A 16015-nucleotide genomic window follows, 5' to 3' on the forward strand; every position below is an offset into this window, starting at 1 on the left:
CAGTACTTGATAGAACAAACTTAGAGCCTTCCAAATATTTTACTACCCCCATCATCCTCATTCTCATCAAACCATACAAAAAACATGGCCTTAGGTAAGTGGCCATGGCCATAGGTTTTCCAATAAATAGGTAATTATTTGTTTATATTCATGTGATAAATGGTCTAATATTTGATGAAATTTACCCTTTTCTGCAACAGCCGTTCTATGCAGTTTCTTTCCGATTCTATTTTTCAATCTTGAAATAGAATATGATAGATTTAAAGATTCAAAGGGCTTAGGCACCTTTTCCTTAATTAGTGCTCCTCTTCATTAGGATAAATCTGATGCAATGCTGTTCTTAACATCTGGGCGGTGGTGAAAGTTCTTTCCTCTTTTCAGTTCTTCATTTTAATATATTAATCTGCGCAATATATATATATATATAAACAGTCATTTATTTAAGCTCAAGAATATCTTATTTGAAAAATGCGGCCCAGATATCAGTTTCACTACAGATTAATCAATCAAGAACAGCATCAACAACAAATATAACAACATACTTAAATTTATGTTCACTTCACTAGATTAATAATCACAAGTACAAAGAAACTGATAGTTCTTAATCTTCCTTGCTTCCTTTTGTTCAATTAGACTGTCCTGGAATGCATCGAATATGCTGTTACACAATTAACCACACGAACAATTTGACGATAATGAATAACTCAACTACGGTGAGCATATAATAACTAGCAAATCTGGGGGTAATATTAAGAAATCATTATGTTAGTATCAAACAGATCCAAACTTCCTATAAGTAATATAAAGTGATAGAGAGATGGGAATATCGAGTTACTGATTCTCCATGTCACATTAGGAGAGCAAATGTATACATATAGAGATTTCCTTTATCCTGCAGGTTACTTCTGGCGTCGCAGAAGTATGTCTCTTGCCACATATAACTTCTTAATAGCAGCATTTATAGTAATGCGTTCTTTTGGCCTTTCAAGTGAGCATAATATCCCTACTTCAAATATTAAGGCCAAGCATATCTCAATGGTATCCCTGTTGTATGACTGAGTTGCGGTCATATATCGATCTTCTTGATCTAGTACGATCCGTGGGTCAGCAATGTCAATTACCCTTTGTGGAAGTGCCTTCCTCACATAGTCATGCAGATTAGTATCATTTGTCAATAGTATGCTGCTACACGTAGGTCGTTTTTCTGAGAACGTTTCTAGTAGAAGAATTCCATAGCTATACACATCTCCCTCCGTAGAAATTCCCCCGCCCATTCCATACTCTGCACAAATGAAGGGTACAAAAAATGACAAGAATGAAGTTTTACTAGTTATTATAGTTTCTTAGATTAAAAATACGCCTTAGCTAAGGATCTAAGATCTTCAAGTCTGATATAGTAATCATGTAACTTAATTATGTAGAGCAGTACAAAACAATGATGAAAAAAGTCGATATCAATGGTTACCTGGAGGAACATATCCAACTGTTCCACGAATACCAGTTGAACTCGTTTGTGCTGGATTTATGTCACTTGTAGTAGCAAAGGAGAACCTTGCCAAACCAAGATCACCTACATGAGCAACAAATTCCTCATCAAGAAGAATATTACTTGGCTTTATGTCACAATGAATGATACTTGTCTTGCTGTGACTATGTAGGTAATCCACTCCTAATGCAACATCAATGGAAATATTTACCCTCTGGATTAGAGTCAAACTTTTTCCAGTTCCTTGATAGGAAGGAGTAGGATGTAACCAGTTGTCCAGACTCCCATTCGTCATGAAGTCAAAAATTAACGCCTTGAAGTCATTGCCCTTAAAATCAATGCTAGAGCATGTAGTAATGATTTTGATGAGATTCCGATGACGAATATTCCTCAATGTTTCACACTCTCCCAAAAAACTCTTGTCGGCTCCGTGCACTTCAACATTTAGTACCTTCACAGCAACAATCTGATCCACCGGTTTGAGAACTCCTTTGTATACAGAACCATAACTTCCTTCACCTAGTAAATTGTTTGGAGAAAACTCATTTGTAGCTACTAGAAGATCTTGGTATGAAACCCTAGGGTAGTGGTTATCTTGCAACACTGGGAGATTCATCTTCTTGGATTTCTGTTGCCGATAAAAAATGAAAGCAAGACATGCAGACAAGAGCGAAAGGGGCACAAGAGCTAAAATGAGTAATATTCTCGGGGTAAACATCCTTTTCTTATTCCTTGTAGTAGTTAGAGGAAAAGGACAAGCAGGCAACTGCAATGCATGTATACCTCCACAAAGCCACAAATTTCCAATGACTGAAAAAGCACTAACATTTAAAAAAATACCTTCTTTAGGCACTTCTCCTTGAAGCTTGTTGTGCGACAGGTTGAGAAACTCCATTAGATGAAACCCCACAAAAAAGGTGGAATACTCCCTGAAATGTTATTGTCTGAAAGATCCAGCAACACAAGACTTTTCAAAGCTTTAAAAGAAGATGGAATTCCACCTTCAAAAAGGTTCCCCTCCATACGTAGCTCCTCTAACATCACACAATTACCCAGGGTAGCAGGTATTTCTCCATTTAGTTTGTTGTTGGAAACATACAAATGAACCAATTGTTTTAAGCTTCCAATGTTGGATGGTAGTGACCCTGTGAAAAGATTTTCTTGTAAATAAAGAAAAATACAATGGGAAGAAAATCCCACAATTTGCTCAGGTATTACACCTCCAAAAACATTGTTAGTAGGGTACATTTTGTTGTACACCTCACTAACAAATATAGTAACATAGAAGCAAGTATATAAAAAATTTAACAAGTTTAGGCTAAGACCACAGTTAACAAAACAAAACATGCAGGTAAACAAAATCAGTAACTGAAATAACGTAGAGAGAAAGAAAGATGTACCCGAAACCATAGCTTTTAACAGTGACTGAAATACAGGTTCACAGATACAAAATGCCAAGAAAAATGATCACAGCTGAGTCACCAGGCCTTGCTCGAAGTTCTGGCTGCTCTTGAAGAGAATATTGTCCCTACCTGCTGCGTTTGGGATGCGCACAATATCTCCACCAGGATAAAACAGCTCGGAGTTTATGTTAACAGCAGCAACAAAAGCTCCACTTCGACCAGCACCTCAGTCGCCGGAAAATATCAGCACTTCAGGACTTGTGGGAGAGAAATGCAGAGAGGTTGAAGAGAAGAGAAGAGAATGTAGTGTGTTATTTTTTATTCATTCAGTTTAGCCTCTATTTATAGGAGAGGAAAAATGAAACTGTCCACACACTTAATGTCTGAATTAAACTGCTTCATTAATGAAAAAATCAAAACTGATCAGATTTTGAATTCATTAATGAAAAAATCAAAATTGAACAGCTTTTGAATTTAAATTATTTGTAACAGCTTTTCACATTAACACCCACATTATTATCAGAACTTAAGTTAAGTTCTGATTTGATTCATCAGTACTTAAGTTCTGATTCTGATATCAGAACTTGTTAAGTTCTGATTTTATTCATCAGTTCTTAAGTTCTGATTCTGATATCAGAACTTGTTACAGATCAGATTATTTGCAGGTTCAATATATTTAGACTAAGCCCACTAACAAAGTGACTTAGCCTATTTCAGAGTACCCAACCCAATAATCCAGTCACTGATAAATAAATTTGAATTAAAATAATTCTCAAATAAATAAAATCCTCGCCCAGGTCGCCTCGCGTACGCGAGACGCCGAGACATTCACCCAAATCGCCCTTCGACCCGGTCCGGTCCGGTCCGGTGCGGTGCATGGCGGGGCGGGGCGCGCGCATGTGTGTGTGCGCGTGAAGCACACAACAACATAATGGACCATCACACACCTTAGTAGTTGTATACTACTCATGTGGGTAATACCATATAAAGCACACACCCTCCTTTATTTATTTCAATGTGGGACAAACATTCTCAAATTTTTCCAAGCTTTTCCAAGCTACTTTCAACTCTCATTTCATATGGATTTCATTAAGAAAATTCTTAAAACCATACATGAAAATTTAAGTTCAAATATCATTGAACAATTTCCAATCATTAGATTTTAGGATTAACATCAAGAACATAATTAAATTAAGCTCTAAAATCCTAATTTTCTAACAATCCCCCACAAATCCATACAGAAATGCGATCAATTTCCCTTCATGACTTGTTTTTCAGAGTCGGTACCCTTCCGGGTTTGAACCCTCCTAATTCCTCTACTTCAATGGCTATCGGACTCAGATGGAATGTTTCACCTTGAATCTTAATCCGTTTAGTATAACCATATTCTATAGACGACGACAAGTCAAAGGTTATGGTGCCAATCTACAGCTTTGAGACATTAATGGTCATGTCTCGATCCTGTTCGTCGAATGCTTCAAGGATTAACCCTATCCTCTAATTGCGACCACACAATTACATTCGCTTAGCTGGGCATCTCCAGAGATATACTGCCTCTATCTCGTCAAATGACTTGATCCCATTCAGAGTTTTAACACTCTTGCTTTTCTGGCAGTGTTAGTACCTTCTAGGTTTACAGGGAATAGACTCAGATACTATAGTATCATCTATGTAGCAAAGGTACTACCAACTCATCCTTACAGCTTGTTATTACCCATTGAATACACTTCGAGGGATCTCCTCTCATGTGTATTGGGTTCCCACTGTTAATGAGTTATGACGGGTTGACAGTCCCATCCCCAACCTTGACTTAAGGACCACTGCAGGTTCCAGTCCTTTAGTAAGAGGATCAGCTATATTATTCTGAGTTCCTATGAACTCTATAGCTATGATCCTATCAATCACTAAACCCCTTATAGACTTGAGTCTAACTTGGATGTGTCTCTTAGTTTTAGCATTATGCTTTTTACTGCTAATCTTGTCGATAGTTGTTCGACTATCACAGTGAATAGCAATAGCAGGAAGCGGTCTGCTTACTACAGGTATTGCAGACATAAGTTCGTGTAACCATTCAGCCTCCGTCCCTGTGGCATCAAGTGCACACAACTCAGCCTCAAAAGTAGACCGAGTAACTATAGTCTGTCTGCTTGACTTCCAGGATATTGCTCCACCAGCCAAGGTGAACACGTATCCAGTCACTCCATTGGAACCAGACTTCTTAGCTATCCAACTTGCATCACTGTACCCTTCAAGCACACCAGGAAATCTCCTGTAGTGTAAACTAAGGTACATTGTGCCTTTTAGATATCTAAGTACTCTATCAAGAGCATCCCAATGAGTTCTGTTTGGACAGCTTGTATATCTAGCCAATTTAGACACAGAATATGAAATATCTGGTCTAGTGCAGTTAGCAAGATATTGCAAGCTCCCAATAATCTGAGAATACCTTAACTGAGACACATGCACTCCTGAAGTATTCTTGACAAGGGAAACTTTCGAATCATAAGGTGTACTAGCGATTCTACACTGTGAATAACCATATTTCTCAAGTATAGATTTCTCTATATAATGAGATTGAGTCAAGGTTATTCATTCAGTGGAATGAACCAGTTTGATTCCAAGAATCACACTTGCCTCACCCATATCCTTCATTTCAAAATGTCTTTTCAAGAATTCTTTAGTCTCGTTAATAATCTCAATATTAGTTCCAAACAATAAAATGTCATCCACATATAGGCACAAAATAACACACTCATTACCTTTAACTTTTAGTGTAGACACACTTATCACTTTCATTAATCTTATAACTGAAAGGCAATATAGTTTCATCAAACTTTTTATGCCAATCTCTGGGAGCTTGTTTCAAGCCATAGATGGACTTGATCAACTTACATACTTTCCTTTCATTGCCTGATGCAACAAATCCATCAGGCTGATCCATATAAATCTCTTCTTCAAGTTCACCATGAAGAAAAGCCGTCTTTACATCCATCTGATGGATGATAAGACCATGGACTGAAGCCAATGCTATAAGCATTCGGATTGTTACCATTCTTGCAACCGGAGAGTATGTATCAAAATAATCAATTCCTTCCTTTTGCTTAAAACCCTTAGCTACCAGTCTAGTTTTGTACTTATCTATTGAGCCGTCAGGGTTCAACTTCCTTTTAAAGACCCATTTGCACCCAATAGTAGAACACCCAGGAGGGAGATCAACCAACTCCCATGTTCCATTAGAAATAATAGAGTCAATTTCACTCTTGACAGCGCCCTTCCAGTGCCTTGACTCAGAAGAATCCATAGCTTGCCGGAAAGTTAAAGGTTCGTCCTCGATATTGTAAGTGATGAAATCACCTCCAAAATCCTTGACTACCTTTGCACGCTTACTTCTCCTTGGTTCCTCTAGTTCCTTAGGAATAGAGCTACTACTAGGTTCCGCCCCCACATTTGTCATCTTTTCCACATGATCAGGAATAAAACTTGATGTATGAGTAGGATCTTCCTCAGAAGTCGTTTCAGGTATTCCAGTCTTTATAGGGTAGACATCCTCAAAGAATGTCGCATCTCGAAATTCAACTATCGTGTTTGCCACTATACCATCTATGTCAGATTTTAACACTAAAAATCTCATAGCTGTAGTGGTTTCAAGATAGCCCAGAAAGATACAGTCAACAGTCTTTGGACCTAGTTTCTTTCTCTTGTGTTCAGGAACAAGCACCTTAGCAAGGCACCCCCACACACGAAGATACTTAAGACTAGTCATCCTGCCTTTCCATAACTCCAAGGGTGTTTTATCCATGTGTTTCAGAGGGACTCTATTCAAAATATGGCAAGCCGTATTTAGAGCCTCCCCCCACATGTATTTAGGCAACCCAGAGTTAATAAGCATACTATTAATCATATCTTTAAATGTTCTGTTCTTTCGCTCGGCAACCCCATTAGACTCAGGTGTGTATGGTGGAGTAACTTCATGAACTATACCATTGTTTGCACAAAATTCATTAAAAGCATTACTCGTATACTCACCACCTCTATCAGATCTCAACCTTTTAAGTAACTTACTAGTTTGTTTTTCTACTTCAGTTTTATATATAATGAATTTACTAAGTGCTTCATCCTTATGTCTAAGTAAATAAACATAACAGTATCTACTACTATCATCTATAAAAGTAATGAAGTATCTAAACTGGTCCTTGGTCAACACACCACCAAATTCACAAATATCAGTGTGTACTAAATCTAACAAGTCTGAATCCCTAACAACGTTATGAAAAGGTTTCCTTATCTGTTTAGCAGACACACATACTTGACATTTAGAATTCTTTTCTATGGTATATTTTGGAATCAACTCTAAGTTCATCATGTTCTTAAGAGCACCAAAGTTTAAATGACCTAGTCTAGCATGCCATATATTTGAGGACTCAATACAGTTAACAGTAGGAATAACATTATTATTCAAATTTCCCAAAACGGGATCCGCATTAATAACAAATAAACCATTTGACAAGTAACCCTTGCCAAAGAATGTACCAGTGTGAATAAGAACTACTTTATTACACTTGAACGAAATTTCAAAACCACTAGAAACTAAACAGCTTCCACTTATTATATTTCTACGCATGTTGGGAACATGATGCACTCTCGTCAGAGATAGAATACGTCCTGAAGGGAACTTCAGATCCACGTTTCCAACTCCATGTACTTGAGCAACACTAGCATTCCCCATCTTCACAGTCAGGCTATGACTCTGTTGATAAGATACATATAAATTAATATCAGCACAAATATGTACATTAGCTCCAGTATCTATCAACCATTCATTTGACAGATAGGTAGAAAATATCACAGGGTTGTAGGATACATACCGGTCAACGTCGGTTTCAGAAGCCGTAGCCTCACCAACAACCATGTTCACTACAGGCCCACTTGCGGTTCCAAGCACAACATTTGCTTGCGCTACCTCGGTTTTCTTCGCTTTCTTCGTAGGGCAGTCCTTACTCCAGTGCCCAACCTGCCCACAAGACCAGCATGGTTTGTTTGCCTTGGGTTTCTTGGCCTTGTCCTTGTCACTCTTAGGTTTATTACTATTAGCTTTCTTAGCAAAAGCCTTCCTCTTTTGTCCTACAGTTGCTATGTTTACCTTCGAGGTACCGTGTTCAGTTGGCATCACATGTCCCTATTTGGACTTGTGTTGTTCTTGTACCGAGATGTCCAGCATAAGGTTGGTCCAAGTGATCTCTCCTTTCTGTCTTTTCAGGGAGAGAGAGAACTCTTCCCAAGACTTCGGGAGTTTTTCAATCAGACTCATCACCTTGAACTTCTCCGGGAGATTCATTCCAGACTCCTTCAAAGCATGCACTATCATCTCGAACTCATGCACCTGCTCAGTCATGGACTTATTGTCCACCAGCTTGAACTCGAGGAACCTTGCCACAGAATACTTTTCTAGACCTTGTGAGTCAGTATTATGTGTCTGGTCCAGCTTCTCCCATAAGAGTTTTGCAGAGTAGGCATCAGAAGAATAGACATCAAACAAAGTGTTTGTTAGTACCGCCAGAATGGCCGCCCTAGCCACTCCATCCTTCTCAGCCCACTTCGCAAAAGCCTTAACTGTGTCAGCCTTCTCTTGATCCACTACTGGTTTCTCATATTCCACAACCGGCCACAGACCCTTTATAGTCAACCACAACTTCATCCTTTTCTGCCAGCGAGAAAAGCCAATGCCACCGTTGAATTTCTCCGGTAAACCGGTTAGTTCAACAGCTTGTGGGAAACTATAGGTGGTCCAATCAATGGCCCCAGCAGTTGCACCCGAACTGCTACCACCACCAACGATAACCTCACTTTCGTTAACCATTATGCTAAATTCTATATAACTAATATTCTCTTCAAGAATGTTGTACACCTCACTAACAAATATAGCAACATAGAAGCAAGTGTATAAAGAATTTAACAAGTTTAGGCCAAGACCACAGTTAACAAAACAAAACATGCAGGTAAACAAAATCAGTAACTGAAATAACGTAGAGAGAAAGAAAGATGTACCCGAAACCATAGCTTTTAACAGTGACTGAAATACAGGTTCACAGATACAAAATGCTAAGAAAAATGATCACAGCTGAGTCACCAGGCCTTGCTCGAAGTCCTGGCTGCTCTTGAAGAGAATATTGTCCCTACCTGTTGCGTTTGGGATGCGCACAATATCTCCACCAGGATAAAACAGCTCGGAGTTTATGTTAACAGCAGCAACAAAAGCTCCACTTCGACCAGCACCTCAGTCGCCGGAAAATATCAGCACTTCAGGACTTGTGGGAGAGAAATGCAGAGAGGTTGAAGAGAAGAGAAGAGAATGTAGTGTGTTATTTTTTATTCATTCAGTTTAGCCTCTATTTATAGGAGAGGAAAAATGAAACTGTCCACACACTTAATGTCTGAATTAAACTGCTTCATTAATGAAAAAATAAAAACTGATCAGATTTTGAATTCATTAATGAAAAAATCAAAACTGAACAGCTTTTGAATTTAAATTATTTGTAACAGCTTTTCACATTAACACCCACATTATTATCAGAACTTAAGTTAAGTTCTGATTTGATTCATCAGTACTTAAGTTCTGATTCTGATATCAGAATTTGTTAAGTTCTGATTTTATTCATCAGTTCTTAAGTTCTGATTCTGATATCAGAACTTGTTACAGATCAGATTATTTGCAGGTTCAATATATTTAGACTAAGCCCACTAACAAAGTGACTTAGCCTATTTCAGAGTACCCAACCCAATAATCCAGTCACCAATAAATAAATTCGAATTAAAATAATTCTCAAATAAATAAAATCCTCGCCCAGGTCGCCTCGCGTACGCGAGACGCCGAGACATTCGCCCAAATCGCCCTTCGACCCGGTCCGGTGCGTGGCGGGGCGCGCGTGTGTGTGTGCGCGCGTGAAGCACACAACAACACAATGGACCATCACACACCTTAGTAGTTGTATACTACTCATGTGGGTAATACCATATAAAGCACACACCCTTCTTTATTTATTTCAATGTGGGACAAACATTCTCAAATTTTTCCAAGCTTTTCCAAGTTACTTTCAACTCTCATTTCATATGGATTTCATTAAGAAAATTCTTAAAACCATACATGAAAATTTAAGTTCAAATATCATTGAACAATTTCCAATCATTAGATTTTAGGATTAACATCAAGAACATAATTAAATTAAGCTCTAAAATCCTAATTTTCTAACACATTTCCTGTAGAGTTGTGATGTTAAACACTTCAGTAGGTATGGTTCCTTCGAGCATATTATATTCTAAGTTGAGAACAACTAATTGAGTACAGTTGCTAATTAAAGTTGGAATTACACCAGAAATGTTGTTTTCGCCCAAATTTAGTCTGCCTAATTTTGGTAATTTCCCGATTGATTGTGGAATAGTCCCCGTTAAGAAGTTGAAAAACAACCTAAGTTGCATTAGGTTCACTAGTTTTCCAATTTCACGGGGTATGCTTCCGTATATGTAGTTGTCAAACAAATCAAATATCTCTATAGTGGTCGAATGATTGACTAAAGAAACCGGGAGCTTCCCTCTTAAACCGATCCCGCCAAAGGCCAATACCTTTATATTGGTGCAGTTGACCAAAGAATTGAAGAAGATCATGTTATCAGATGGATGATTGTCTCCGAGTGGGTTCATAGCTAGGTTTAGCCATTCAAGACTGCGAAGGCTTCCCACACTCCTTGATACAGGGCCTGTAATATTGTTATTTGCTATGTCAAAGTCGACAAGATTGGACGCATTAGTTATTGATGGTGGAAGTGGCCCTGAAAAGCTGTTACTTCCAGCGTAGAACCATTTTAGCTTGGGAAGGGTGAAGCCCAAAAGTTCCGGAAGTGTTCCTTTTAAGTCATTATTGTTTACATCAACAGTAAAGAGGGATGAAATGTTGTAGATTGGTAGGGGAACCATACCTAACAAATTGTTTGTAGCCAATATAAGAACCCTCAGTTGTGTAAGATGAGAAACTTCCAAAGGTATGCCCCCGGTTAAATTGTTACCATCTAGACAGAGTCCGTGAACATATGATATATTTCCTATTGACGGTGGAATTGATCCAGTAAAATGATTGTTTCCGAGATCAAAGACATGAAGCTTAGACCAATAAGCAAATTTTGTAGGTAGTTCTCCTTGAAGATCGTTTTGATGCATATTTATGTTTTTGATATTTATGCAGTGACTCAAATTGGTGGGGAATTCTCCTTAAAAAAAATTGATTTGCAATAGAAGGGATTGTAGGCGAAACAGGCGACCAATTCCATTTGGAATTGGGCCACGGAATTCATTTTGACTGAGGTCAACTTTTCTGAGAAAGGACATGTTTCCAATATGAGGAGACAATTTACCCACCAAGTTTTGCAAGGAGAGGTTTAATGATGTTACCCTCTGCCCTGTTGGACTGCATGTAACGCCTTTCCACTGACAGAAGGGGATGGAATTGTTCCACGAGCTCAGCACACCCAATGGATCACTTGTTATTGAATCCCTAATACAAAGCAAAGCTTGTTTGAAACTGAGGACACAAATGTTGAAGTTGCTAATACCAATTCTAAGAGGATGATGTATCGGAGAGAAATGAAGATCATGATGGCTGTAAGAATGCTCTCGATGATGAAGGTATTTTGTAAGAAAATCTATGAGGTGAGTAGTCATGAGTTAGAAGGCTTAAGAAATGAGAGTGGTGTTGATAGTCGAGTCTGGCAACTGGCAAGTGACTGGAGTTAGCTGGGGACCTAAACGAATTAATAAGTCAGGCAAATTAGGTAGATTTCTGAAAAGTATGAGCTGTATTTCCCCGCCAAAAGTCTTGAGAGTTGTATATTCATCAACAGAATCTTGAGATTTCTCCACAGTACTGTAGATTAAATGATTCGATGGTGGTTGTAGTCTTATAGATTTTGGACTAGATTCTCGTATGCTTGCCAGTTCTGCAGAAAATTTAAATTGCAAAATTAATGAGAAAGACTAAGCAATCTTTGTAGCCCGGAAAACAAGGCACATTTGAGACACTATCTGCTCAATTCTCAGCTTCTTCTTCAACTTTACATATTAGTAAAACCAGAATATACATGTTTAGCAGTTCAAAGAGTTCAATATTACAAGTAGAGGTGGCCAAATGTGCGGGTTTGAACCGCACATTCGGGACCGGTTCGTACGGAAACCCGTAATTATTCGGCCCGAAATGGGGCGGTTCAAACCCGCACAATTCGTTAAATTACCCGAACCGATTACGAATCCAATATTGACAAACCGGGCCCGGACCGCACATCACTGACCCGGCACGACTGCAACCCGCGCGAGCTGCACAAGCTGTACAACCCGCACAGCCCGCAGCCCGCACAGCCCGGTAAGTAAATCACTAGAGTATAGATTTGGTTATTTACAGGGGAAACCACGTAACCTTGTTTTCATGGATATTAAAATATTTAGTTATCTTGAAATTAATCTTATAAATTTCTTTCTAGTACTTTATTCAATTGCAAATTTTAACTTTCTTAATTATCTGTTAAAAATTTATTACGTGACAAAATGGAAAATTAAAGAAAAACATCAAAAATAACATTATAAAATAAAAAATGTAAAAATTTCGGGGACAACGAGATGATAATTAATCGAATATGGAATTTGAGAATTAATCGAATATGCAGTTTTAGGAATTAAGATAATAAGATTTATAAGCTTTTAGTCTTGAATTACTTAATCATTCTGTACCATTTAAATAATCAAATTCTGCTTCTATACTACTCAAACAATATTCAACCCGTATGAACCGTCAAATTCGGCCCGCACGACTCGCACGAGCACGTGAACTCGCGAATCTCAGTGCCGATTACGAGTCTTATTTTCTTTATTCGAGCCCGGCCCGGCCCGGTTCGTGAATCCTATGTATCGGTTCAGTGTTCATGTTTCACGAGTTCAACCCGCATACAACCCGGCCCGGCCCGCCCGGACCGCCAAGTGGCCAGCACTAATTACAAGGTAGCAGTAACATGATTACTATTACCTGGTTTTCTGTGAAAGCACTTTAGTAGTTTCAGAGTGCTCCTAGCCGAGATATTGATCCCAAGAACCATAAACATCCCTTCTCTACAAACTACAAATCAATAACAAAATTCAAGCTGATTCGCATCTTAACCTCACTGTTTGTTTATCTGCAGTCTCTTTCGTTAAGTGATGAGCATTAATCAAGCTATCAATTGGACTGGGGTTCTTTTCTTCTTCAGGAATCAGAGTTGCACAGCTATTATTTATTTAAAAAATACAACTCCTGAACACACTGCTTACCATGATATGACTTTAGCCTGTTAGCACAGATTTCTTCTACAAGGCAAATTGATCTTATCTCAATTGTTCTACAGATCATGCTTATCAATCTGAACTCAACTATGAGGCACTTCATAACAAGAAAAATAAAATTAAGAATGGAACTTGCCTCCTCAGCTCGCAGTGTTCTTTGGTCGTTTATATTGTCAATTTTCTCGTCTGGAGGAAAGATCTGGTGGCAAGGAGAAAAAGAAAAAGTATACTCAGAGATACTGACACAGAATCACTGTAAATAGATTAAGAAAGACTTATTCCATATAATTTGGAAAAAAATATGATGACTGTTGTAGCTCAATTAGCCGAAGGTTAATATGTTCTACGAAATTTTCTTCCCGGTGAACTAAAGCTTAGATTCAACAGGCTAATGTCGTATCCTATATCGTGTTGTATCAAGCCATGTCCATGTCATGCTTGTTACAGCTCTGACATTACCCTCAAATAATAAACATGCCAGATAAATAGCACGAATATGTGGAAAGACTCAAAGAGCTCCTAGTGGTGTTTTTTTTAACTAAAGTGTCTATAATACTAATACTAAATCACATTGTCGTTGTTTTATACCTTGTAGATCTTGTAATGGAACACCTCAAGCAATCTGAGTTGAGCTCCGGAATGAGACAGTTCCACCAATAAAAATAATTTTCTTGGCAATAAGAGCCAATACAGTCAAATAAAAGCACTTAAGAAACAACATTGCATTGCAGATGCAGATGCTCTGTTATGGAGTCATAAATTATACATGAACATTAATCAGACACAAGTTTAGATGTTCTATTCACACGTCTGAACTGTCTAATTTCATTTAGGACATCTTACAGAGTGATTTGTTTAGGCAGTTGAACGTCGGGGATAAGCACCTGAAGACAATTATGACAAATTATAATGATCACAAGAACTTCAAAGTACTTGAGAAAAAAAAAGGGTGCTTCCATTCACAGGCACACCTTGTCCTTAGATGCATGAAATGATGACAAACAACTTTCAGAATTTTCCAATACTAATAATTCTGCCATAGGAATATTCAGCACCTAGTAATACAAAATTTCTGATGTCTTCAAAAAGGTAGTATCAGTTTAGATGATAACCACAAGCAACAAATTAAAAATAATAAAAAAAAAAAGGCCTCCTCCCTTGCAATTGAAACTGTTTAATCTCCGTCAAGCATATAGTATTCATTTGTAAAAACCCAAAAGTATATTACAAGTTTATAAATCCAATAGGGCACCATTCCAACAACAACCTCCTTATAGTGAACCAGCATGTATAACAAGTGCTCTGCTTCTCCGTACTTGATATTATGAGGTTCAGTTAGGTCGCTGAGTGTAAAAGTTATGACAAGTAAGCCTGATTTTCCAAGGATCCTCAAGACCAAGTTTGAGGGCCAAGCTTCCAACTTCACTGTTGTAAGTAGTAATTAAATTCCCAATTTTCTGTTTTGGATTAGCACTTAGGAGTAGAATGGTTTGTTAGTTTTTGTTGACTTGATTGGATATATTTAAAGACTTCAATTTGCTAAATAAAACAACACAACAAACCATTCTTTTCTTTATTATGAATGCTAAAATTCAGCATGCATGTCTAAACTATTCAACATAAATTTTATTAAAAGTATACATGCATCTTTGTAATAATAGAGACCAATGATATTTCCTGACCGAAAAGATCTTTGATTTTTGTTTCTTCCCTGGTAACAATCAGAAAATCACAGAGGAATCATATAATTCTACTGAAACTAAGATTTTATTTCAGATTCCAAAACATGATCTTTCTGAAATACCAGAACATGCAGGCCATGGAGTTTTCAAAGGCAAAAAGAAAGCCCTTGCGATCAATATTCAAGAGTTCCCATAAAGCAAGCAAAGCAAAGCAAAGCCCATCTCATTTCTATTACTTGTCTGTCACCTAACCTTTCTCTATTTTAAGGTTGTTTTTATTTTGCAGCACAGCCTTTTAATACCAATTCCCCCCCATTCTTAGTAACAGCCAAAGCCTTTACTTGTTCAGCCCCAGGCTAGACTTATTGCTACTAGAGGTGCTCCTGTTTCTACCTTGACACACGTAACTTATATTTCTAAAATTATAAACAATAACCACCCGATCCGACTTTTTAATAATGTCAAATAACGCAACATTTATTCATTTACGGGACTCGAATTTTCCATTCCTTTCTATAATCGTCTCGAATTATTAGTTTATTATAAAGTTAACGGACACAAAAATTTGCTTCGATTAATAATAATATCATAGCACCCAATGTTTATACGTCTATGAAACTCAAATTTATCATTCATTTCTATAATTATCTCGAACTGTTAATTTATTATAGAATTAATGGACAAAAAGTATTTGTTTCTTAAAATACCAATAATATCTCGTTTAGATGCTATAAAGCAAACTTACAAAAAATGGCAATTTCTCTCCTTTCCACTAAATTAGCCAGTCTGTCACACTATTACAAGTATTTTATTAAAGTCATACAAAATTAAGAAACAAATGTCTGTGGGATTGAAAATATGTCTTGCAAAAGTTGGTTGATAAAGACCTTAATTCACACTCATGGCCTACTTGGAAACCATCAATTTTCCACTATAAAGCAACTTTTGTATAATAGTAGTTGCTATAATAATAGTATTACCAATGTATTCCACATCATCACTACTTTTTTTCATTAGTTCTTACCAACAAGTTTCAGCCTTAATTTCCCTTTACCCTAACTAAGCCAAACTTTTTTATTCAACGAGTCAAT

At 37.5% G+C, this 16015-nt stretch overlaps 1 pseudogene; it reads right to left on the reverse strand.

Annotated features, from left to right (window-relative positions):
* Window positions 1-480: 480 nt before the first annotated feature.
* LOC141719217 (LRR receptor-like serine/threonine-protein kinase EFR) lies at window positions 481-11598 on the reverse strand (annotated as a pseudogene).
* Window positions 11599-16015: the final 4417 nt, after the last annotated feature.

Source organism: Apium graveolens, chromosome 4, assembly GCF_009905375.1.
Source record: "Apium graveolens cultivar Ventura chromosome 4, ASM990537v1, whole genome shotgun sequence".
Classification (NCBI taxonomy): Eukaryota; Viridiplantae; Streptophyta; class Magnoliopsida; order Apiales; family Apiaceae; genus Apium; species Apium graveolens.